Genomic DNA, 24,741 nt, shown 5'->3' with positions numbered 1-24,741 from the left:
TCGATCCCCAGCACTCATAAAAACTAAATAAACAAAATAAAGGTATTGTGTCCATCTACAACTAAAAAATTTTAAAAAAATCATTTGTCTACAGCAAGCAAAAGTAATCAGCACTTAATAATTATACTTTGTGCACAACTATATTACCAAGTCTAAATATTAAAGGGCTTATTTCCTGGGTGCAGTGGCATACACCTATAATCTCAGTGACATACACCTGTAGTTCCAGTGATTCAGGAGGCTGAAACAGGAGTATTGAAAGTTCCAGGCCAATCTCAGCAACTTAGTGAAACCCTGCCTCAAATTTAAAATAAAATAAAAGAGCTGGGGATGTAGCTCAGTGGTAAAGCCCCCCTGGGTTTACCACAAAACCACAAAAATAGGACTTCTTCCTCAAAAATGCAATGACATAATAAGCATTGCTTCCTGCTGTGGAAATATAATGACAAAAAGTACATAGATGCCATTTAAGACTCTGTAAGCTGACAAGGCTTCTTAAGGAACAGTTCTGGAAAACAGATGTCAAAAACACACTTCATGATTTTACTAGTTTTTTCATAATATGAATGGTAGCCATAATATACTTGGGAGATTTCCACACCCATAATTTAATTTTAGAATACATAAGGAAACACAATACCCTGGTGATATCTCTTGTTTTCCTTACTCACTGCAATTCAAGGAAAACCATGTGCTTAGCACTCTGAAGGACACAAAACAGTTTCAATAGTTCCTGCTGTCAAGGAACTATTGTGTCTAGTTAGGGACACTTATGCTGAAAAAGTCAAAAGAAGAGAGGTCTGAACTTAATGAATGATTCAACTTTAAGAGTCTTAGAAAATACATTGAGTATCAGAGTGAGGTTACACTGTGGAGGACCCCAAACACTAAGGTGAGTTTAGACCTTTATCGAGAAGGAAGTATGATATTAAAATTTTAGAATAAGAAGAATGCATTATCATCCTATTTAAACCCCCTCAACTTCCATCAGTTCTACAATTCAACCTTGTTATAGATTACAAGATTGTCACATGATCTGACCACTTCTTCTCTTCTAACATCACTATTGACACTTGTGCCACTCTCCCACCTTAACCATCTTCAACTTTTCCATATTCTCTGAAGATGTCAAACTCCTTCCCACTTCAGAGCTTTTGAACATACTTTCACCTCTACTTGAAATATTTGACTATGCACTTCTTCATCAATATCACTTCTTTTTAAAAGTTCACCAAATCTACAATGTTTATTTTATCTCCCTTCCAGTAGAATATAAGATTGATAAAAACAGGGCAACTTACCTGTCTTCTTCACCAACAGATCTCAAGAACCTAGCATGTATCTGGCACTCTGTGAACATGCTTTAAATATGTGATGACCTGTTAAAAATTAATCTTGGTCTTAATTGTACTATTATACAAAAAAATAAAGAGGTTTATGTGGTAGCAGGCCACTCATAGAGTGGGTTAGAAAAGGAGAGACATGGGTGGTGCATACCAGTATCCCTAGCAACTCAGGAAGCTGAGGCAGGAGGATTACAAGTTCAAGATAGCCTCAGCAACTTAGTGAGACTCTGTCTCAAAATAAAAATAAAAATAAACAAAAAGGACTGGGGATGTAGTTTTGTGGTAGAAAACTTCTGGGTTCAATCCCCAGTAACACACACACACACACAAACACACACAAAAGGAGAGAATACAGTGCAGCAAACTAAATAGGAGGCAATCTGAGGAATCTAGGCAAAAGGGAATAAAGACCTAGACCAATCTTGTCGAAGAAGAAAAAAAAAAGGAATGGTAACAGATAAGAAGCTTCCTAAGGAAAGTAACTAGGGAAATTATGCTTATTAGCTATAAATTATAGAAGGGTTTATTAAGAAACCCTTCAAAATAAGCTAAGAAGATCAGAGATTAGCAATGATGGTCAAAGATAAAAGATATGAAGATAAGCAATTTGGAGGAAAGGAAATCCTAACTTCATCTTCAGGGGTCATGTTGAGTTTGCAGTACCACTGGAACATGAAAATGTTCAGGATACAGCTGGATAGAGGTTATGGCTAAAGATACAAATTTGGGAGCGGTCACCATTGAAAATAGTGAAGTCATGATACTGAATGAGTTCTAAGACGGAGAATATAGAAAGGAAGGACTGAAATGATAATAAAAGCTAGAGTTAGGTGACAGGAACAGGAAGGAAAACAGGAGAAGGCACAGAGTAGAACATAGAGAATAATGCAATAATGCAAATGATATTGAAAGAATTCCACAGGTGTTACATTGTCTTAATTAAAGAAGCCAAGGAGGGTGAGGAATAGTGAAAGGCCACTAACTTTATCAAGAGATCACTATTGATCTTTGAGGTCAGTATTCAGCATAGTGTGGTGTCAGAAACTAGAATGCTGCGATGAAACCAACCAATGGCAAAAGATTTTTGTTGGCAATGTGACCACTGAAGATTACATCTATTTTGAAAAAAGAACCTGTTATAAGACTACCGGAAAAAGGCAATCTGAGCCAAAGTGTTGGGTAATGAAGAAAACATAGCCTGAAATGATTGTGCTTAATGCAGTAGTTGCCTCTTATCTGTGCTTTAACTTTTTGTGGTTTCAACGACCTGTGATCAACTATGCTCTGAAAATACTCAGTGGAAAACTCCAGAAATAAACAATTTGAATCAATTCTATTAGTGTGTCTGATTTATAAATTAAACTTTATCATAAGAATGTAGATAGGGCTGGGGTTGTGGCTCAGTGGTAGAGTGCTCGCCTAGCAATGCAAGGCCCTGGGTTCAATCCTCAGTACCACATATAAATAAATAAAATAAAGATATCATGTCCAACTACAACTAAAAAAATAAATATTTTTTAAAAAAGAATGTAGATAAAGAGGAAAAACATAGTATACATATAGTATTCAATACTACCTAGTTTCAGGCATTCACTGGGGGTCTTTGAATGTATCCTCCACTGACAAGGGGAAACTACTATATATCTAATTTTATACTACATAAATATCAAAGCCAGTAACTCACCATGTTGGATGGAGGGGATCCAAAACAAAAGATCGGAGAAACACAGACTACATCTACACATGATGATTTAGATGAATCTCACAAGCCATATTGAAAGAAAGAAACCAGCTGCTAAAGAAACCAGATATGGGGACTGGGGATGTGGCTCAAGCGGTAGCGCGCTCGCCTGGCATGCGTGCGGCCCGGGTTCGATCCTCAGCATCACATACAAACAAAGATGTTGTGTCCGCCGAGAACTAAAAAATAAATATTAAAAAAAAATTCTTTCTCTCTCTTAAAAAAAAATTAAAAAAAAAAAGAAACCAGATATTATACAAAGTACACGTATGAAGACTTGAATTGGGTATCAACATACTTTATATACAGAGATACAAAAATTGTGGCATATATGTGTATTAAAAGTTGTAATGCAAAAAGAAAAAAGAATAGCATTACCTTAGATGGGGTAGAGGGAAGTGAAAGGAGGGGAAGGCAGGGGATGTGAGGATAAGAAAGATAGTAGAATGAAACAGACATTATTACTGTATGTATGTATGTGACTGCATGACCAATGTGATTCTACAATTTGTATACTCAGAAAAATGAGAAATTATATCCCATCTATGTATGATATATCAAAGTATATAAGTGCATTCTACTGTCATGTATAACTAATTAAAACAAATAAAAAATTTTAAAAAGATATAAAAGAGCATGTCTTTCTGTGTATAGGTATGTAAATATGCATGTAATGTATGTAAGTCCATTTATATGCAATGAAATACAGGCCAAATTAATCCATTCTATCAACAGCCAGGGTAGTAGTGTTTGCCCTTGTGGAAGACGACTGTAAGGAGGCCCAGCAGTGGCTTCAGGGATAATGATCATGTATTGTTTATGGATGTGAACAATAGTTACAAAGGTGGCTCACTTTTTAATGACCCATCATGCTATACACTTAGGATGCATGTGCTTTTGTGTATGCATATTTCAATAAAAGGCTAAAATCAAACACAAGCAGCCTTGTTAGACTAGAATTGTGAGAAGCTCTCTGGCCTTTGGTTGTAAATAAAACTTCGGGCAGCCAAGAGATGACAAGAGGCCTGTATAGTCTTTTCTAAGAGTTGAGACCAATAATACATAAAAGGCAATCCATATTCCATGTGTTATCTTCTAAAAAGAAGCACTGGTAAGATACCTAGCTTCTCGAATAATGTTGACATTTGTCTTACAGCTTGGATTTCTAAGAAATATTCATAATTAATATTTTTAGGTAATTTTTAGTTGTACATGGACATAATACCTTTATTTTATTTATTTATTTTATGTGGTGCTGAGGATGCAACCCAGTGCCTCACACATGCTAGGCAAGCACTCTACCACTGAGCCACAACCCCAGCCTTCATTGTTAATTTTTATGTATTTGTTGAACCTTACATTTCTTTAAATATTTTTTTTAGTTGTAGATGGACATATACCTTTATTTTGTTTATTTATTTTTATGTGGTTCTGAGGATCAAACCCAGGGCCCCACACGTGTAGGCAAGCGCTCAACCACTGAGCCACAACCCCAGCCCCTGAACCTTACATTTAAATCAAAGAAAATACTTAAACATTCTCCAGTGTGATCTATGCAAGTGGTATGACTTGAACTAGAACCAGAACTTAAAGTGAGGCAAGAAGAAACTGTTTCATTTTGTTCAGAAGGTCTTAAAGCTCTCCAACTTCATTATTTCTCCAACTGAACCATTTTATAAAATATTCCATTTTTTCATCTGCTTCAAGCACTAATCTCAACAAAAGTTTCTACCACATTTGAACCCAAATAATATGCTCAAATGAATAATCCTGACAAGTATACATCTTGTCCTTCACATATAATTACTTATATGACCAGAGATTTAATTAATCTAATTTTATAATTTAAAAGTTATTCAAGTTGGTTAATTTTTATGCTTGGAGGCTGTTCAAAGGTGATTACACATAACCCTTTCTGTGCTTTGGAACACATCCCTACTGCTTTAAAAGATTCACAAGGGACAGTCTCACAGCTAAGTACATAAGGTCCCTCCAGTTCCCCAGGCTTTGTAATCTTTGATGCCCAAAGCTTAAAAATGAACATGATGACTCTGTTCCCTATTCCTTCCACTAATTGTTAATTGATGCTTATTACATTATGGATGTCTCCAAGACTCTTTAGAGAATCTGAAACATACTAAGTAATTCTGCAGTTACCTGTGAAAAAGAAGAAAATCAGCATTATGATCATTGTGTACCCAGAGTACAAAATGGTGCTTGCAATGCTTATGATTTGAAGTTTGGTAAAGAATTAATGAACTGCATACATAAAAGAAATAGCTGTAAAACTGCTGGAAAAGAGGCTCTCAATCACCAATGATAATCCTGCAGAAAGAAGTAGAAAAAAATGACTTTAAAGGCGAAGTTCTAACCATAAATAGATTAGTAATTATTGCAATGACAATGAACACAAGATAAACTCCATAAAATTATAGATTAAAAGAAATAAAAGGGAAGTTTTGTAAGAAATTTAATAAAATATATAATGCATGTCCTGCTTGAGGTACCGTAACAATTTATAAACTCTTTGTTTCCAGGGATACCACCTGTGCCCTCGGGGATTGGACTTCTAATGTGTGCTTGCTATCAGAACACTGCCTCAGCCTAGAAGGCATTCAGTTCAGCTTCAATGGACTGACTAGAGTTGTGCTGTGTCTATTGATGCCTCAGGACAAGTATAAAAAAAGGATTCATAAGGAAATTTAAGATAGACCTTGTGGTTAATGGAATTTGCTTTCACTGGCTAAATTGAGGACCCCATGGACAGCCTGACTGAGGTCAATACTGCAAGTTGGTGTGACCATGCCCCATGGACTCCTATTGATGACTACATATTGTAAAGAGTCGGTAGCAAGGGCTCTGGGGATGGACAGTACAGAGAAGAGTTAACACAGCAGGTCTGAGGCAGCTGTCTTTAGAAGGACTTACTTGCAAGGTTGGCCCTTGGCTTGCATTTGGGAATTTGGCATTTAATCATCCCCTGGACTGATAAGACTGGTTTGCTATCCCTACACTGTACAATGTGATTTATGATGAACACTTGCTTTCCTTTGGGGAGTCTGGAATTTTTGTAGTTGCTAGGCAGAGGGTGCCTATGTGACTAGCTTCCAATAAAAACCTTGGATGCTGAGTCTCTAATGGTCTTCCTTTGGCCAAAACACAGCACATTTAATACTGCATTTTTCACTGCTGGAGAAAGGAGCAGGCTGTGTGTTCCCTCACAGGAAGAAGACAGCATGGGAAGACTGTGCCTGGATTTATCCAGTTCCACCTGTGTCTTTTTCCCTTGATGACCCCATTGTGTATCATTTTTCTGTAATAAACCTAGCCATGTGTACATTGATATACTTTGTCCCATGAGTTCTTCTAGCGTATTACCAATGTTTGGAACTGCCAAGATATTTTTTCCTTTGTCCCCCCGCAAATATTTTTCTGTGAAATAAAAACAAGCTCATCATATACATAGTGCTATGTTTCATTAATAATTGTTACAGGTTACTTATGACAAAATGTACCACAGAATTAGCAAGCAGATAAGTATGATGTAGACTTAATTATGTCGTTTTTATGCTTATAACTATAGTTCAAGAAACAAATGCTCTAAAACAGCATGTCTATAAGAATCATTCCCTCAGGGCTGGGGTTGTGGCTCAGTGGTAGAGCACTCGCCTAGCATGTGCAAGGCCCTGGGTTTGATCCTCAGCACCACATATAAATAAAGGTATTGTGTGCAACTACAACTAAAAAATAAATAAATTTTTTAAAAAGAAAATCATTCCCTCAATCCTCCATTGTCACTTTTAGAGAGTCATATTTAACTACCAAAATAAGATGGATTTAGGGGACTTAAGAAAACAATGCACTACACTACCACCTCAGTTATCCAAAATGACATCATGAAGCCAGATTTAAAATTAGGCAGTCAGTGTAGTTAGATAAATGGGGTCTAATATGGAGTGAAATCTAAAATGGAGGCCATGTTGAGCAACTCTTGAAATGTTAATGAAGTCCCAAGAAAAGCCCTAGGCCCAAAGTCCATCCCAAAGAAGTTTTAATGAACAGCCCCAGCAGATTTGAAGATAGCCCATCCCAAAGAAGTGTTAATGAAGTCCTTCCTGCCCAGATTAGTTCTTTGGCCCACCTGTGTCCCACCCCTCCGGCCTTCCAACCTACATTCCAACACTGAAAGAACTATAAAAAGGGGAAACAACGGCACTTCCATGGATTCCACCTCTTGGGTCCCCTTCTTCCTCTCGGAGAAGTCTTTTCTGCTGTCCTTTAATAAACTTCTAATTTCTACTCTGACCTTGCCTCAGCGTGCTTCTCGGGTGTTATTCTTCAACATTGGGGAAGCAAGGACTCGTCACGGTCAACAGCGTTAACAATCAGGGAGGAAAAAAATGAGGATGGAGTAAAAAGAACTATCCATGGTAATAAATGAAAGAAATAAAAAAGCAACAACCTCAATTCCACAAAATATAATCCTGCCCTAAGCTCCAAAGAAAACTTTAATTATTAAAAGAAAACATTATTGAACCAGATATTTTATATGTCTAAATATCAAATCAGCCCCCTATTTTATGTTAACTGAATAGTATGCAGCACATATAGTAACCAGCCAGAGAGAAATCACTGTCTATTTAAACTTTCCACCAAGGCAGCATTAACTTCATAGGTACACCAAAGTCAAAAAGTGTTATTGGGTAAATACAATATAAAACCAATCCCAAGTTGCAGAAACTATGCAGTTAACATGTATTTCAACTTATGTATTTCTAAACCCAGACTTCTAACTTCAATAATACAAACTAAGAAAGTTTAAGACACACTGGTTTCTTATGTCTTTACCTCAGCACATAAACAAAAATAGTACAGTAGGCTGTAGCTTCTGAACAAGTAATCTTAAAATTTATAAGACTAAGAAAACCAAACATATATTATGACTGATGAGACCTGAAAACAGAAACAACAGGTTTCAAACAAACTTTATCAATATACATGGATGAGCCCAAATCTCTGCAATAGATTGTCACATACTTCTCAAACCTTTTTTCCCCCTAAACCTTTAACTCTCTGTTCCCAACCTTCATCTATCAATCTCATACCAAAAATATATTCCCTTACTTATGTAGTTACAGATGTTGGTCATATCTTCTCTAGTCAGAAGCAATGCTGCTACTTACCCATGTTTCTCTGCTCATATAATTACATTCTCACTTGAGAATAGCTGTATAATTTTCTCTATAAATATTTTTTCTTTTTTATTTGTTGTTTTTAGATATACATGACAGTTGAGTATACCTTGCCATACTATACATACATAGAGTACAACCCATTCTAATTAGGATCCCATTATTTTGGTTGTACATGATATGGAGTTTCACTCATGATGGATTCATGGATGAGCATAGGAAAGCTATGGCTGATTCATTCTACTGTCTTTCCCATTCCCATCTGCTCTCCCTTCCCTTCATTCTCCTTTGTCTAACCCAATAAACTTCTATATTTTGCCTCCTTACCCTCCCTTTTTATGGGTTAACATTCATATGTCATCTATACATATTTAAAAATAATTTCTCTTCAGAAACGGAAGGTTGTAAATGCCAAACACACCAGCAGCTACATTATACAACAGAAAAAAACAGAATCAAATGCCACTTTGTCTTTTTTTTTTTAAATAATTTTTTTTAATATTTATTTTTTAGTTCTCGGCGGACACAACATCTTTGTTTGTATGTGGTGCTGAGGATCGAACCCGGGCCGCACGCATGCCAGGCAAGCGCGCTACCGCCTGAGCCACATCTCCAGCCCCGCCACTTTGTCTTTGAATATCTATTGACATGCAGCCTTTCCAAATGTCTTCATAGCACAGTACACATAATTCTATTAAATATACTTTTTAATATGCATATTTAAAAAAAAATCTCTGTGTGGATTATATTTTGGTCAAATGTTGAAAGAATGAGGTAATTCCTTTCACTACTATAGAGCTAAAATTTGATTTTAAAGTACCACATAAAATATATACTTGGGTGTCAGAATGGTGTATATGGTTGGGAACAGTTATCACTGTAGACAGTAAATATATACAAAGTTGTACACAACAGTCTTTTGTATAAATATATATAGGTTGTACACAGTGCTCTTCACTGAAATGAAAATTCGTTGAAAGAACCTTTTAGTTTTCGCTTTAAAATTACTTTCTCATCAAAAAACATCTGGAAAATATGGTTACTGTAATCTATTCTGCAGCATGTTAAATATTTAGTTGCTGACAAGGTAACAGATTTTATTGTTTATCTTTCAAACAAATTTGTCATAATGCTATTTAAAAAGTGAGTACTTAATGAACATGATTAAACCTGATTTTTGAAGACTTGACAGTTTTGTTTGACAAAAGTGTTACAAAAACACACAGTTGGCTATTGCATTTTACTTCATGATGCCTTTGTCCATCTCCAAAAATCCCTCCATGGTAACACCCCAATTGGCCAGTTCCCAGAACCAGAATGCAGTCAAGAATCAGGAAATCTTAAAAAAAAGAATGCAGAACAACTGAAAGAGTCATTACAAAGCTGGGGTACTAAAGCCATTGCACTTCAATCAAAGAGCATTATTTATTCACTTAAATGCATTTCTAACTATTTTGTTATTAGAATTCTTGAATTATAAGAGATTAAAAGTAACAAAGAGGAAAGGTATAGGAGCAGGCATCCTGACACCAGAACTAACAGTTGACAGAAAGGAAAAAGACAGAAAACCATTACTTACAGCTCAGTATACATGAAGACCCACTCAATGGCCTTCAAAATGATTTTGGCAGAGGAATCATAAATGAAACTGCCCATGGAAGGCCACTATGAAAAACATAAGAATCAGAGCTGCCACTTCTCATCTTGATAGGCAAGTACTCTACCCCTGAGCTACATCCCTAGCCCTGTCTCTTCCCATATTTAGCTGCCTCCCACCCAAGGGATCCCATATCCCTAAACCCCACAAAGGTTCAGTTGAGAACAACTTTTCTAAGTTATCTGGAAAGGCTTAATAATAGGTGATTACTTTTTTAAAAAAAGTAAATCTTTATAGAAATTTCAATTAAAATCACTTTAAAAAGCAGTGAATGAATACAGTTCTCTAGGAAATCTCCCTGAGTCAGATTCCTATTTTCTGGATAACATGAGGATAAGTGAAGTATTATCATTTTATGGTTTGGATGTGAGATATCCCCCAAAAGCTCACATGTGAGACAAAGCAAGAAGGTTCAGAGAAAGAATGATTGGGTTGTGAGTGCCTTAACCCAATCAGTGAATTAACCCCCTGATAGGGATTAACTGAGTGAGAATGCAAGTGGTAGGGTGTGGCTGGAGGAGGTAGGAATTGGGGATGTGCCTTTGGGTATCTGGAGAGTGGAGTCTCTCTCTGCTTTCTGATCACCACGTGGGCTGCTTCCCTCTACCATACTCTTCCATCATGATGTTCTGCCTCACTTTGAGCCCCAAGGAATGGAGCCTGCTGTCTATGGATTGAGACCTCGGAAACCATGAGCCCCCAAATAAAATTTTCCTCCTTTACAGTTGTTCTGGTTGGGTCCTTTAATTACAGCAGTGAAAAAGTTGACAAACAATCATACTTCAGTTTAACCCCCTTGAAATGCAGGAAAAATAATTTATTAAAATTAAAACTTTGGGGGCTGGGGATGTGGCTCAAGCGGTAGCGCGCTCACCTGGCATGCGTGCGGCCGGGTTCGATCCTCAGCACCACATACAGACAAAGATGTGTCCGCCAAATATTAAAAATAAATATTAAAATTAAAAAAAAAAAAAAAACTTTGGGGGTTGGGGGTATAGCTCAGTGACAGGGCACATGCTTAGCAGGTACAAAGCCCTGAGTTCCATCCCCAGTACCACAAAAAAAAATTAAAACTTGAACTCCTCTCTTCTAGTTCTTTATAAAATATGTAATAAACTGTTGTACACTTTAGCCATCTTACTGTGCTGTAAAACATTAGAATTTATTCCTAACTTTACTTAGGTATCCATTTTCTAACCTTCGTGATTTGATCATTAAACATAATGTAAAAATATTAAATGATCACATTGTACCCCATAAATATGTAGAATCATTATGTCAGTTAAAATTTTGAAAATCAAAACTTTTGAGATTATTAAGACATGATACTCACCAAATACTTTTCATAATGAAAAAGTTCAATAAAAATACAGCCAAAGGATAAAATGCCACCAATTACAATGCCAAGAAATGGTTTTGTGAAGAAGCTCTGTTCAGGAATCTGCCACAGGATCTGGTTGGGTGACATGGACATCTAAATTATTCAAAAATAAATGATGTAACAATCAGAATGCAATGACATTGAAATAAATTTATACAGACAGAATCACAATAATGGCATAGAATCTTGAATCTGGACAGGATGTGGAATATTATATGGGCAAAGGCTAAATCAGCCCTGTACAATAGAAATATGCAAGCCACAAATGTAGTTTTAAGTTTTAGTATCCACATTAAAAAGTGAAAAAGAAACAGGTAAGAACAATTTTAAGTACATAGTTGGGGCTGGATTGTAGCTCAGGGGTAGAGTGCTTGCCTAGCATGTATGAGGCCCTGGGTTTAATTCTCAGCACTGCAGATAAATAAATAAAATAAAAGTCTATCAACAACTAATTTTTTTTAAAAAGAACATAGTTGATATGATCTAACATGTCCAAATATTATAATTTAAAGTTTTGACCAATATAAAGATTAGTGATCATAAGCAGAGAGGCTGCTCAGTAGTAGAACTTTGTCTAGCATGCACAAGGTCTTGGGTTGAATTCACAGTACCACAAAGAAACAGTAAGATATTTTACATTTTTTGTTTTATTGTTCTCAGTATTAAAACTAGTGTATAGGGACTGGAGTTGTGGCTCAGAGGTAGAGTGTGTGCCTACCATGCATGAGACACTGAGTTCAATCCTCAGCACCACATAAAGTAAAATAAAGATATTGTGTCCACCTATAACTAAAAAATAAATATATAAAAATAAATAAATAAAAAATAAAACTAGTGTATAATTTGTATTTACAGCACATCTCAATGAGGACTAACCATATTTAAGGTGCTCAATAAGTTCATAGAGCCAGTAGCCACCATACTAGATGGCACACAGCTTGACAATCAATAAAGATGTTTATCCTTGTTTATAAATTCAAGGGAGAGATTGAACAAGACTAACTAGTAACTATTCCAACATGAAATAATTTATAATGTTAAAATGTTCTCTTAGTATTTGCCTAAGGATTTATCTCTTTAGTAGTTTTCAATAGCTTTCAATATTTTCTTCTGTTCTTTGTGAAATTCCACATTCCTGTTTGTATTTTCTGACTTCTCCACTGCAATTGCATGCTAGATCTTTATATACTCTACTTGAAGTGTGACCTCATTTAGTCTTTTTGGTATCCTGTTCCTTTTTCCTACATGTATAATAAACTAACTTCAAATCTGTAAACTGAATAGCCCCATTTATCTGACTATATCTTCTTCTCCCACTATAAAACTTCATTACTTTTCTAAGTTGGTTGGCGTCGGACTTCCTATAACATGTCCTTTTTTTTTTTTCCACCAAAGATAAAAGGAAATGCAAATAATCTTTAATATGAGAAATATATTCAACAGTGTCTTTGAAAATGTTACTGTGTTTGATTTAATATTTTTGTATCTTTAATTCTAAAATGGTTGTTCTCTGTAGTTTTCCAATGGTACATTTTCTATATCATGTATAGTACAGAAGCAGTAAAATTGTTTTAAGCATTATTCAGTGGTCAAAAGCAGAATTTTAAAAGTTTATATTTTCCAAGCCTTCAAAGCATGCACCAAGCTAGGCACAGTGGCACACACCTGTAATCCCAGCAGCTCAGGAGGCTGAGTCAGGAGGATTATGAGATCAAAGCCAGCCTCAGCAACTTAGTGAGGCCCTAAGCAATGCAGCAAGACCTTGTCTCTAAATAAAATATAAAAAGGCTAGGAATGTGGCTCAGTGGTTAAGCACCCCTAGGTTCAATACCCAGGAACTCCCCCCACAAAAAAATCAAAGTATGCACCAAAAATGTCTGTGATACTAAAATCCCAAATCATATTGCAAAGATACTTATCAGAGTACCAAAGGAGATGGCAGCTAATGATTCTTCCACCCAAAGAATTAGATTCATAATGAAGAGGTCAGCAAAGACAATTCTGATGGAGAGAAAATATCATTAGAAAACAATATACTTAACAACAGGAAAATGATATAAACATATTTGATATGAAAGTCAGAACATTCTTTTTGTGGGAAGGATATAATAAATTATAAGGTTAAACCCTACAAGAATATTAAATCACAACATGTAAAACAGCCATTGAGCTGAAGCTTAAACTTGGCACCATATGATAGCAATTTATTATTTATAATTTACACATCCTACTCATCTTTGCACCTTCAGAGCCTAGTAGAAAATAAATAAGGTGTCAAGTAATACACACCATGGAAACAACTATTATACAATATGGTTGTTATTGTTTAGATATGGTGTCCCCTAAAAGCTCACATGTAAGACAATGCAAGGTTTAGAGGAGAAATGATTGGGTTGTGAGAGCCTTAAACTAATCAGTGAGTTAATCCCTGATCGGATTAGCTGAGTGGTGGCTAAAGGCAGGTGGGCTATGACTGGAGGAAGTGGCTCATTAGGGGGCGTAGCTTTGGGGTATATATTTTGTATCTAGGAGTAGACTCTGTCTCCCTCTCTGCTTTCTGATCATCATGTGAGCTTTTTCCCTCCACCACACTCTCCCACCACAATGCTCAGCCTCACTTTGAGCCCCATGGAATACAGCCAGCCTTCTATGGACTAAGAACTCTGAAACTGTGAGCTCTCAAATAACTTTTTTTCCCTAAAATTGTTCGGGTCAGATCTTTTAGTCACAGTGGCAAAAAAAAACTGACTGAAGCAATAGTATACACAATCAAAAATAGTATATATAAAATGTAGATTTTGAATCCTGGACTGAATTGTGTTTTAAGGGGCCTTTGGTCAGAGTGGTATTCACTTAAGGAGTTTGAAGTTATTCACTCAAAATCAACAAATAAACTGTTATATCTACTTGGTATCACCAGGCAAGCCCAGCTACAGGGGGTATGGAGATGAGTGTTTTAAAAGAATGCCTTAACAAGAAGATTGAGCTGGGTGTGGTGGCACATGCCTGTAATCCCAGTGGCTCAGGAGGCTGAGGCAGGAGGATCATAAGTTTGAAGCCAGCCTCAGCAACTTAGTGAGATCCTGTCTCTAAATAAAAAAAAAAAAAAAAATCAAAAGGGCTAGGGATGTAGCTCAATGGTTAGGCATCTCTGAGTTTAATACCTGGTAACCAAAATAAAGTTGAAAAAAGATGGGAGGCTAAATTGTGGAAGGCTTGCAATGTCAGGTTAAGGAATGTAGACTCTATGCTATAAGCATCAAGAAGCAACTGAAGGCCAGGTGCGATGGTGCATGCAGGTAATCCCAGAGGCTTGGGAGTTGAAGGCAGGAGGATCACGAGTTCAACACTAGCCCCAGCAACTCAGCGAGGCCCTAAGCAACTCAGTGAGACCCTGTGTCTAAATAAAATACAAAATAGGGCTGCAGATGTGCCTCAGTGGTTAAGTGCTACTGAGTCCAATCCCTGGCATCCAAAAATAAAAAAGCAACTGAAGAAATAATTTACTATCAAAGCTGTACATAGGACAATTTTTCAGGAAAATGAATCTACAGCATTATGTAGTGCAAACCTAGGGAACAAGATGAGAGAAGAAAAAATTCCAGAAATAAAGTGGTAAGAGTGTCTCATTTGGAGATAGTTGAAATGCAAAGTGATGAATGGATATAAAGACATAAAAAATTAAGATGCTTTTGGTTAAAGGTAGCATATTGAACCCACACATTTAGCTTTGATCCCTCCTCAAAGCCCTGATAAAAATTATAGTAAAGGAGCAGAACACAGTTGTACATGCCTATAATACCAGTGACTTGGGAGGCTAAGGCAGGAGGATTGCAAGTTTGAGGTCAGCCTCAACAATTTAGCAAGACCCTGTCTCAAAAATAAAAAATAAAAACGGCTGGGGGATGTGGCTCAGTGGTTAAATGCCCCTGGATTCAATCCCCAGTACCAAAAACAACAACAACAAAAATACATATATAGTAAAGGAATTCTATAAAGGCATCAAAACACAAGGTAAGAAGATTCAGGACAGAAGACAGTATTAGTGACACATTTTAGGAACTAGATAGCAGTTGGACAAATAGTAACTGAGTTAGTACAACTGAGAAAGCTGCATCCCAAGTCATCAATAAGGAAAGCCAAGAGGCAAATGAATTTACACCAGAGAACTCCAAAAAGGTTCAGGAACTTGCAGTGCCAGGTTCATCTGTAAGTAGGCATAAACCAAGAGAACTGACTGTAAGTCAGTCCAAAAAGTGAACAGACCTGCAAATTTCCTCCTCCACTCTGCAAAGTCTAATAATTCCACTTTCCCGACCCCAGCAGAAGACTGCAGGTCTATTCTCTTGGGGAAGATCCCTGAAGCTCAGAAGAAAACTTTAAAAAGGAACATCTATCATTGACATCCTCGGAGAGATTAGAGGAGATATTGCAACCATAAAACAAGAAGAGGAAATTTTAAGGACTATTGAGAAAATAAAAGAGCTCTTGGGAATTAAACCTATGACAAGAGGAATTAAAACCTCAATAAAAGGGTTGGGAGACAGTGCTGATAAAATGTCTTAGAAAGCAGCATGAAAAAACAACACAGAAATGGAAAACAGGATGGGAAGAGAAAGAGTTCTTTATTAATGTCTTTTAGGGATATTAAGTACTTTGCTCAAGGTCAGACAATGGATAAAAGGTAGAGCTGTGGATCTAACTCAGGGGTGTCTGACTTTTTCATTCCACCTTCATGGTGAGACAACTATTCCTGAACCCATCCCACAAATCATATCTATGGTTCCTGGACATTTTGTCAGTCCCCAGAGAGAAGGAATGTATTAGCAGTCATTCTGTTAATATTAAGGTTAAGCTTTGAGATCTACTGTTTAGGGAATGTCTGATTCAGCTCTTTAGTTATTATGTTCTCTGAAGGTTCATTCCAAGTCTTAGGATTCTAATGATACTTTTGTGTATGCCATCTTTTCTCAAATTCTTATTTAGAAACGTTATTTTGGATGCTTTCTGTTCTCTCATTAGAATCCTCTGATCTTGAGATCCAAGATGGCAGGCCACAGGGAGGCAGCGTTCTGTGTTGCTCTGTGAACTGGGACTCAAGTAGTAACAATACTGCTTCTCTGTGAGTGATATTCCTGCTCCTGCACAGGAATCATGGTCACCGTAGGTCACTGTGCCAGTCCAGGGCTCCAGGCCTCAGCGTCAGAGTAGGTCTCCCAACTACTTGCTCCTGCAGGATGACCAGGTACCCGAGCGGGACCATGTGCACCTTAGCAGAACTTTCGGCCACCCACTCATGCAGAAATTACCAACGCAGCTCCCACGCAGGGCACCCAGCAGCTTCCCACGCACAGGAACTCCGGCCACCACTCCCATGTGGACCCCCATCTACCAATGTGGGGCACCCCTGGTCGCTGCCATCTTGGGACTCTGTAGCAGTGGAGATAGTCCCCTATGTGCCATAGCTTGCCTGCACCTGGGAACCTCACACAGGCTCTGAAGTCAGCCACAGCACACACTGCACTCCACAGAGCTCATCTCTGAATTCATCATTCAACAGATCACCCGGCTCCCCCATCCGACCCGACACCCCATTACCGAAAGCAGGCACTTCCATCTTGGGTCACCTTCATCACCATCTTCAGTGGAGGCAACTCCCAGTTTGGAACTCTGTCTGGCCAGATACCCAGTTTCTAACTCCCCTCTCTCCCCAGCAGCCACTACCCTGGCACAGTGACACCCTGGTTACCTTCACCATCCTGAGGGCGGAGATACAAGCTAACAACAGACAACCCCACCTATTGGAAGGGAAGCAGGAAAGATACTGATCTCCAACCAAAACAAACCCTGTTTCTTCCTTCAAGATTTTTTTTCCCTTTCCCTTGCTGTTCTCCTGCCCTCACATCCCCAACATATGTGGAACCAAGTACTTTGCATGAATTAGGATTTTGAGGACTGGATAAATAGTATATTTATATAAATAGGACATCTGAATAGTATATTATAGGTATGTTGTATATTCTTTTTTTATTTTTTATCTTTTTTTCTATCAATTTCTACTATTTTAACTTTTTTATGTTTCTTTTTATGTGTGTTTGTTTTATGTAATCTACTGACTTCCCACGTACTTGTCTACCCAAAATTACATCCTCTCCCTTTTCCTGCTACTAATCTTCCTCTTTACATTTCTCTTTCACACTTCCCAAGATATAATAACTCTATATCCTCACCTCCTACCTCCTCAGCATATCATCCTACTCCTCACCCCTGGTTCTCTGTCCACCATCAGAAATTGTAAACCTTTTTACAAACCTACTGAGTATATTGTACATAATAATTGAATTCACCATTTGTGTACATTGTGATCAAACTGTAAACGTCTTAATAGCAAACATTTGTTTTTAGAGTGTATATTGTTTATATTGGGATCTGTTAACACTGTCCTTCACCTCAAAGGAGAAATATTGGATCCCTACAGGGGCACTATAAGCCTATAGGGTAAAAATGGTAACACCTTGGATCCACACAGCCAGAAGGGAAGACACACAAGCAATATGAAAAGATAAGGGAAGAAAGTGCCCCAAACTAATCAAGATACCACATTATTAGAATCCATGGCCAGCACACAGAAGAAATGACAGAGAAGGAGTTCAGGATGTACATGATTAAAATGTTCTGAAAATTAAAGGATGATATAAGAGAGCAAATACAAAATACAGGCAGCAAAAGATCATTTTGACAAAGAGCTATATAAAAAAAATACAGGAAGCAAAAGATTACTTCAATACGGAGATAGACGTACTGAAAAAAAAAACAGAAATACTTGAAATAAAAGAAACAATAAACCAAATTAAATGCTCAGTTGAAAGCATTACCAACAGATTTGACCACTTGGAAGACAGGACCTCAGACAATGAAGATAAAATATATAATCTTCAAAAGGATGTAGACCACACAGTGAAAATGGTAAGAAACTATGAGCAGAACATTCAAGAAATATGGGATGGCATAAAAAGACCAAATTTAAGAGTTATTGGGACAGAGGAAAGAATAAAGTTCCAAACCAAAGGAATGAGCAATCTATTCAATGAAATAATATCAGAAAATTTTCCAAACATGAAGAATGAATTGGAAAACCAAATTCAAGAGGCTTAGAGGATGGTGAAATGTACAAAATCACAACAGATCCATATCAAGGCACATTATAATGAAAGTGTCTAACATACAGAATAAGGAGAGAATGTTAAAATCCATGAGAGAAAGGAATCAGATTACATATAGGGGGAAACCAATTAGATTATGTGTAGATTTTTCAACCCAGACTCTGAAAGCTAGAAGATCCTGGACCAACATATATCAAGTTCTGAAAGAAAATGGATGCCAACCAAGAATCTCATATCCATCAAAATTAAGCTGTAGATTTGATGATGAAATAAAACCCTTCCATGATAAACAAAAGTTAAAAGAATTTACAACATGAAAGCCTGCACCACAGAACCTCCTTGACAAAATATTCCATGAAGAGGAAATGAAAAACAACAATGAAAATGAGCAAAGGGAGGTATTACACTAAAGGAAAAACTAATAACAGAGAAACCAACTCAAGTTAAATACCAAAAATGGATGGGAATACAAATCATGTCTCAATAATAACCCTGAATGTTCATGGCCTAAACTCACCAATCAAAAGACATAGACTGGCAGATTATATTTTTTTTAAAAAAGACCCAACAATATGCTGCCTCCAAGAGACTTATCTTATAGGAAAAGACATCCACAGACTGAAGAAAGATTGGAAAAAATCAAACCACTCACATGAACTGCAGAAGCAAGCAGGGTTTCTATCCTCATATCAAATAAGGTAGACTTCAAGCCAAAGTTAATCAAAAGGGATAAAGAAGGACATCTCATACTGCTTAAGGGAAACATTCACCAACAAGACAGAACAATAATAAATTTATATGCCCCAAACAATGGAGCATCTACGTTCATCAAACAAACTCTTCTCAAGTTCAAGAGTCAAATACACCACAACACAATAATTCTGGGTGACTTTAACACACCTCTTTCACCACTGGATAGATCATCCAAACAAAAGCTGAACAAAGGAACTATAGATCTCAATAGTACAATCAATAACTTAGACTTAACTGACACATATAGAATATTTCATCCTTCAATGAATAAATACACTTTCTTCAGCACATGGATCCTTCTCTAAAATAGACCATTATATTATGCCACAAAGCAACTCTTAGCAAATATAAAAAAGTAGAGATACTACCCTGCATTCTATCAGATCATAATGGAATGAAATTAGAAATCAATGATAAAATAAAAATAAAATCTACTCCAACACCTGGAGACTAAAAAAATATGCTACTGAATGAACAATGGGTTGCAAAAGACATCAATGAGGAAATTTAAAAATTATTACAGGTGAATGAGAACACAGATACAATGTATTGAAATATCTGGGACACTATGAAGGCAGTACTAAGAGGAAAGTTCATTGCATGGAGTTTGTTCCTTAAAAGAAGAAAAAGTCAACAAATAAATGACTTAACATTACATCTCAAAAAACATTACATCCCTAGAAAAAGAAGAACAAATCAGGGGCTGGGGATGTGGCTCAAGTGGTAGCATGTTCGCCTGGCATGCGTGAGGCACTGGGTTCGATTCTCAGCACCACATTAAAAAAAAATATATTGGGCTGGGGATGTGGCTCAAGCGGTAGCACGCTCGCCTGGCATGCGTGCGGCCCGGGTTCGATCCTCAGCACCACATACAAAGATGTAGTGTCCGTCGAAAACTAAAAAATAAATATTAAAAATTCTTAAAAAAAATAACAAATCAATACCAAAAGCAGTAGAAGACAGGAAGTAATTAAAATTAGAGCTGAAGGGGGCTGGGGTTCTGGCTCAGCAGTAGAGCGCTGGTCTCACATGCGTGGGACCCTGGGTTTGATCCTCAGCACCACATAAAAAATAAATGAGTGAAATAAAGGTATTGTGAATAAATATTTTTTTAAAAAATTAGAGCTGAAATCAATGAAATTGGAACAAAAGAAACAATTGAAAAAAATTGACAAAACAAAAAGTTGGTTCTTTTAAAATATAAATGAAATTGACAAACCCTTAGCCATGCTAACAAAGAGAAGGAGAGAAAAATATCAAAATACTAACATAGATGATGAAAAATGAAATACCAGAACACACATTACAGAAATACAGAAGATAATTAGAAATTATTTTGAAAATATTGAAGGCATTGGGCTGGGGATGTGGCTCAAGCGGTAACGTGCTCGCCTGGCATGCGCGCGGCCCGGGTTCGATCCTCAGCACCACATACAAACAAAGATGTTGTGTCTGCCGAAAACTAAAAAATAAATATTAAAAAATTCTCTCTCTCTATCTGTCTCTCTCTCTTAAAAAAAAGGAGAAAATATTGAAGGCATTGACAAATTTCTAGGATCATATGATTTGTCCAAATAGAATCAGGGTGATATATACAATTTAAACAAGTCAATTTCAAGTAATAAAATAGAAGACACCATCAGAAGCCTGTCAAACAAGAAAAGCCCAGGCCCAGATGGATACACAGCTGAGTTCTACAAGACCTTCAAAGAACTAATGCCAATACTCCTCAAATTATTTCATGAAATAAAAAACAGGGAACATTTCCAAACTCATTCTATGAGGCCAATATCACCCTGAATCCAAAACCAGACAAAGACACAGAAAGAAAGAAAGAAAACTTCAGACCAATATCCCTAATGAACATAAATGCAAAAATCCTTAATAAAATTCTGGCAAATTGAATACAAAAACATATAAAAAAGATAGTGCACCATGATCAAGTGGGGTTCACCCCAGGGATGCAAGGTTAGTTCAACATCCGGAAATCAAAAAATGTAATTCATCATGTCAATATACTTAAAGATAAGAACCATATGATCATCTCAATAGATGATGAAAAAGCATTCAACAAAATACAGCACCCCTTTATGTTCAAAACACTAGAAAAACAAGGGATAACAGGAACATCTCAACATTGTAAAGGCTATCTACACTAAGCCCCAGGCCAACATCATTCTAAATGGAGAAAAATTGAAAGTATTCTCTCTAAAAACTGGAACAAGACAGGGATGCCCTCTCTCACCACTTCTATTTAACATAGTTCTTGAAACACTAGCCAGAGCAATTAGACAGATGAAAGAAATTAAAGGGATACAGATACAAAAAGAACTCGAGTTAGCACTATTTGCTGAAGATGCGATTCTATACTTAGAAGACCCAAAAAATTCCACCAGAAAACTTCTAGAACTAGTAAATAAATTCAGCAAAGTAGCAGGATATAAAATCAACACCCATAAATCAAAGGCATTTCTGTATATCAGTGACAAATCCTCTAAAAGGGAAACAAGGAAAACTACCCCACTTATAATAGCCTCAAAAAATAAAATATTTGGAAATCAACCTAACAAAAGAGGTGAAAGACCTCTGCAATGAAAACTATAGAATGCTAAAGAAAGAAATTAAAGAAGACTTTAGAAGATGGAAAGATCTCCCTTGCTCTTGAATAGGCAGAATTAATATTGTCAAAATGACCATACTACCAAAAGCATTATAAAGATTTATTGCAATTTCAATCAAAATCCCAATGACATTCCTCGTAGAAATAGAAAAAGCAGTCATGAAATTCATCTGGAAAAATAAGAGACCCAGAATAGCCAAAGCAATTCTAAGCAGGAACCAGACCTTAAATTATACTACAGAGCAATAGTAACAAAAACAGCATGATATTGGCACCAAAATAAACTGGTAGACCAATGGTACAGAATAGAGGACACAGAGACAAACACACATAATTAAAATTATCTTATATTAGACAAAGGTGCCCAAAACTTACATTGGAGAAAAGATGGCCTCTTCAATAAATGGTACTGGGAAAACTGGAAATCCCTATGCAACAAAGTGAAATTAAACCCCTATCTCTCACCATGCACAAAACTCAACTCAAAGTGGATCAAGGATCGAGGAATTAAACCAGAGACACTATGTCTATTAAAGAAAAAGTAGACCCAAATCTTCATCATATCAGATTAGGCCCCTACTTCCTTAATACGACTCCTATAGTGCAAGAATTAAGATCAAGAATCAGTAAATGGGATGTATTCAAACTAAAAAGCTTCTTCTCAGCAAAAGAAACAATCAGTGTGTGAACAGAGAACCTACAGCTTGGGAGCAAGTTTTTACCACTTGCACATCAGATAGAGCACCAATCTCTAGGTATATAAAGAACACAAAAACTTAAACACCAAAAAAAAAATCAATAAATGGGCCAAGGAACTGAACAGACACTTCTCAGAAGAGGATATATAATCAATCAACAAATATATGAAATATATGAAAAAATGTTCGACATCTCTAACAATTACAGAAATGCAAATCAAAACCACTCTAAGATTTCATCTCACTCCAGTCAGAATGGCAGCTATTAAGAATACAAACAACAATAAGTGTTGGTGAGGATGTGGGGGGAAAGGCACAATCATACATTGCTGGTGGGACTGCAAATTGGTGCAGCCAATATGGAAAGCAGTATGGAGATTCCTTGGAAAACTGGGAATAGCACCACCATTTGAGGCAGCTATCTCACTCCTCAGTCTATACTGAAAGGACTTAAAAACAGCATCTACAGGGACACAGCCATATCATTGTTTATTGTAGCACAATTCACAATAGCTAAACTGTGGAACCAACCTAGATTCCCTTCAGTAGATGAATGGATAAAGGAAATGTGATATATATATATGGAATATTACTCAGAAATAAATGAGAACAAAATCCTGACATTTGCAGGTAAATGAATGGAGTTGGAGAATATAATGCTAAGTGAAGTTAGCCAATCCCCCAAAACCAAATGCCAATGTTTTCTCTGATTCATAGTGAGTTTGGGTGGTGGGGTAAGGGAGGATTAGACAAACTCTAGATAGAGCAAAAGGGTGGGAGCTGAAGGGAGGAGCATGGGGTTAGGAAAGATAGTGGAATGGCATGGACATCATTACCCTAAGTGCAAATATGAAGACACGAATGGTGTGAATATACTTTGTATACAACCAGAGATTTGAAAAATTGTGCTCTATATGTGTAATATGAACTGTAATGCATTCTGCTATCATATATAACTAATAGAATAAAAAAGAAATGAAAAAAAGAAATTATTTTGAAAACTTCTTTTTTAAAATATATTTTTATTTGTAGATGGACACAATGTCTTTATTTTATTTATTTATTTTTATGTGGTGTTGAGGATCAAACCCAGTGCCTCATGCATGCGAGGCAACAGTTCTACCACTGAGCTACAACCCCAGCCCCTTATTTTGAAAACTTCTATTCCAATAAAATAAAAAATATCAAAGGCATTGACAAATTTCTGGAGTCATAGGATTTGCCCATATTGAATCAGGATGATATACACAATTTAAACAGACCAATTTCAAGCACTGAAATCAGAAGCCTACCAACCAAGAAAAGCCCAGGACCGGATGGATACACAGCTGAATTCTCCAACCGGATGGATACACAGCTGAGTTCTGAAAGACCTTTAAAGAACTAATACCAATATTCTTCAATTTATTTCAGGAAATAGAAAAAGAGGGAGCATTTCCAAACTCATTCTATGAGACCAATATCATCCTGATTCCAAAACCAGGCAAAGACACATCAAAGAAATAAAACTTTAGACCAATATCTCTACTGAACATAGATGCAAAAATTCTCAATAAAATTCTGGCAAATCAAATACAAAAACATCAAAGAGATAGTACACCTATCCAATCAGAGATATGAAAAATTGTGCTCTATATGTGTAATATGAACCGGAATGCATTCTGCTATCATATATAACAAATTAGAATTTAAAAATTTTAAAAAGAAGTAATCTGATCTCCTCTAAATCAACTTCAGTCATTTGTTCTTTCATTGTACTATATGTATTTCACCTTTCCCCCTTGTGTTTACGATCTCTTCTATTAACACCTTTCTTCAACAGCTATAATCTATTTTCCCATTTAAAGGCTCACATTTTGCTCTTGCCAGAGATGTAGCTTCAAATCCTTTCATATAACAACAAAACCTCCACCTTATGTCTCATAAGTTTCTGGCATCTTAATAAGGGTGCCTGGTTTTCCATGATTTAACCACACTTCTCAAAATGTTTTTAATACCTTTCTGCTCTAATGAATTTGTTTAGCCACAATATTCCTCTGCCAAATTTCCTACTTTTGAGAGATTCATTTCAGCTGTTATCATTTCTTGGCCAGAAAAATTACTTTTCACTTGACAAATCATAACCTCCCTTCTTATATATAAACTCAATTAACCCATCTCAACAATTTCCTTTTTGGAAGTACACACTAG

General features: G+C 36.5%; 1 long non-coding RNA gene across 1 annotated transcript in view; it reads right to left on the bottom strand.

The window, feature by feature from the left end:
• LOC114096651 (uncharacterized) overlaps positions 1-24,741 on the bottom strand; it is a 48,560-nt gene that overhangs the window by 9,801 nt on the left and 14,018 nt on the right. Inside the window, exons 2-3 of the long non-coding RNA XR_003583464.2 lie at positions 13,245-13,318; positions 11,270-11,410 (exon numbers count right to left, since the gene is read on the bottom strand). This is a non-coding gene — a long non-coding RNA (uncharacterized lncRNA). The remainder of the gene's footprint in view (positions 1-11,269; positions 11,411-13,244; positions 13,319-24,741) is intronic.

Source organism: Marmota flaviventris, chromosome X (assembly GCF_047511675.1).
Source record: "Marmota flaviventris isolate mMarFla1 chromosome X, mMarFla1.hap1, whole genome shotgun sequence".
Classification (NCBI taxonomy): domain Eukaryota; kingdom Metazoa; phylum Chordata; class Mammalia; order Rodentia; family Sciuridae; genus Marmota; species Marmota flaviventris.
Note: the sequence above shows the minus strand (reverse complement) of the source record. Positions and strands in the feature narration are given on the sequence as shown.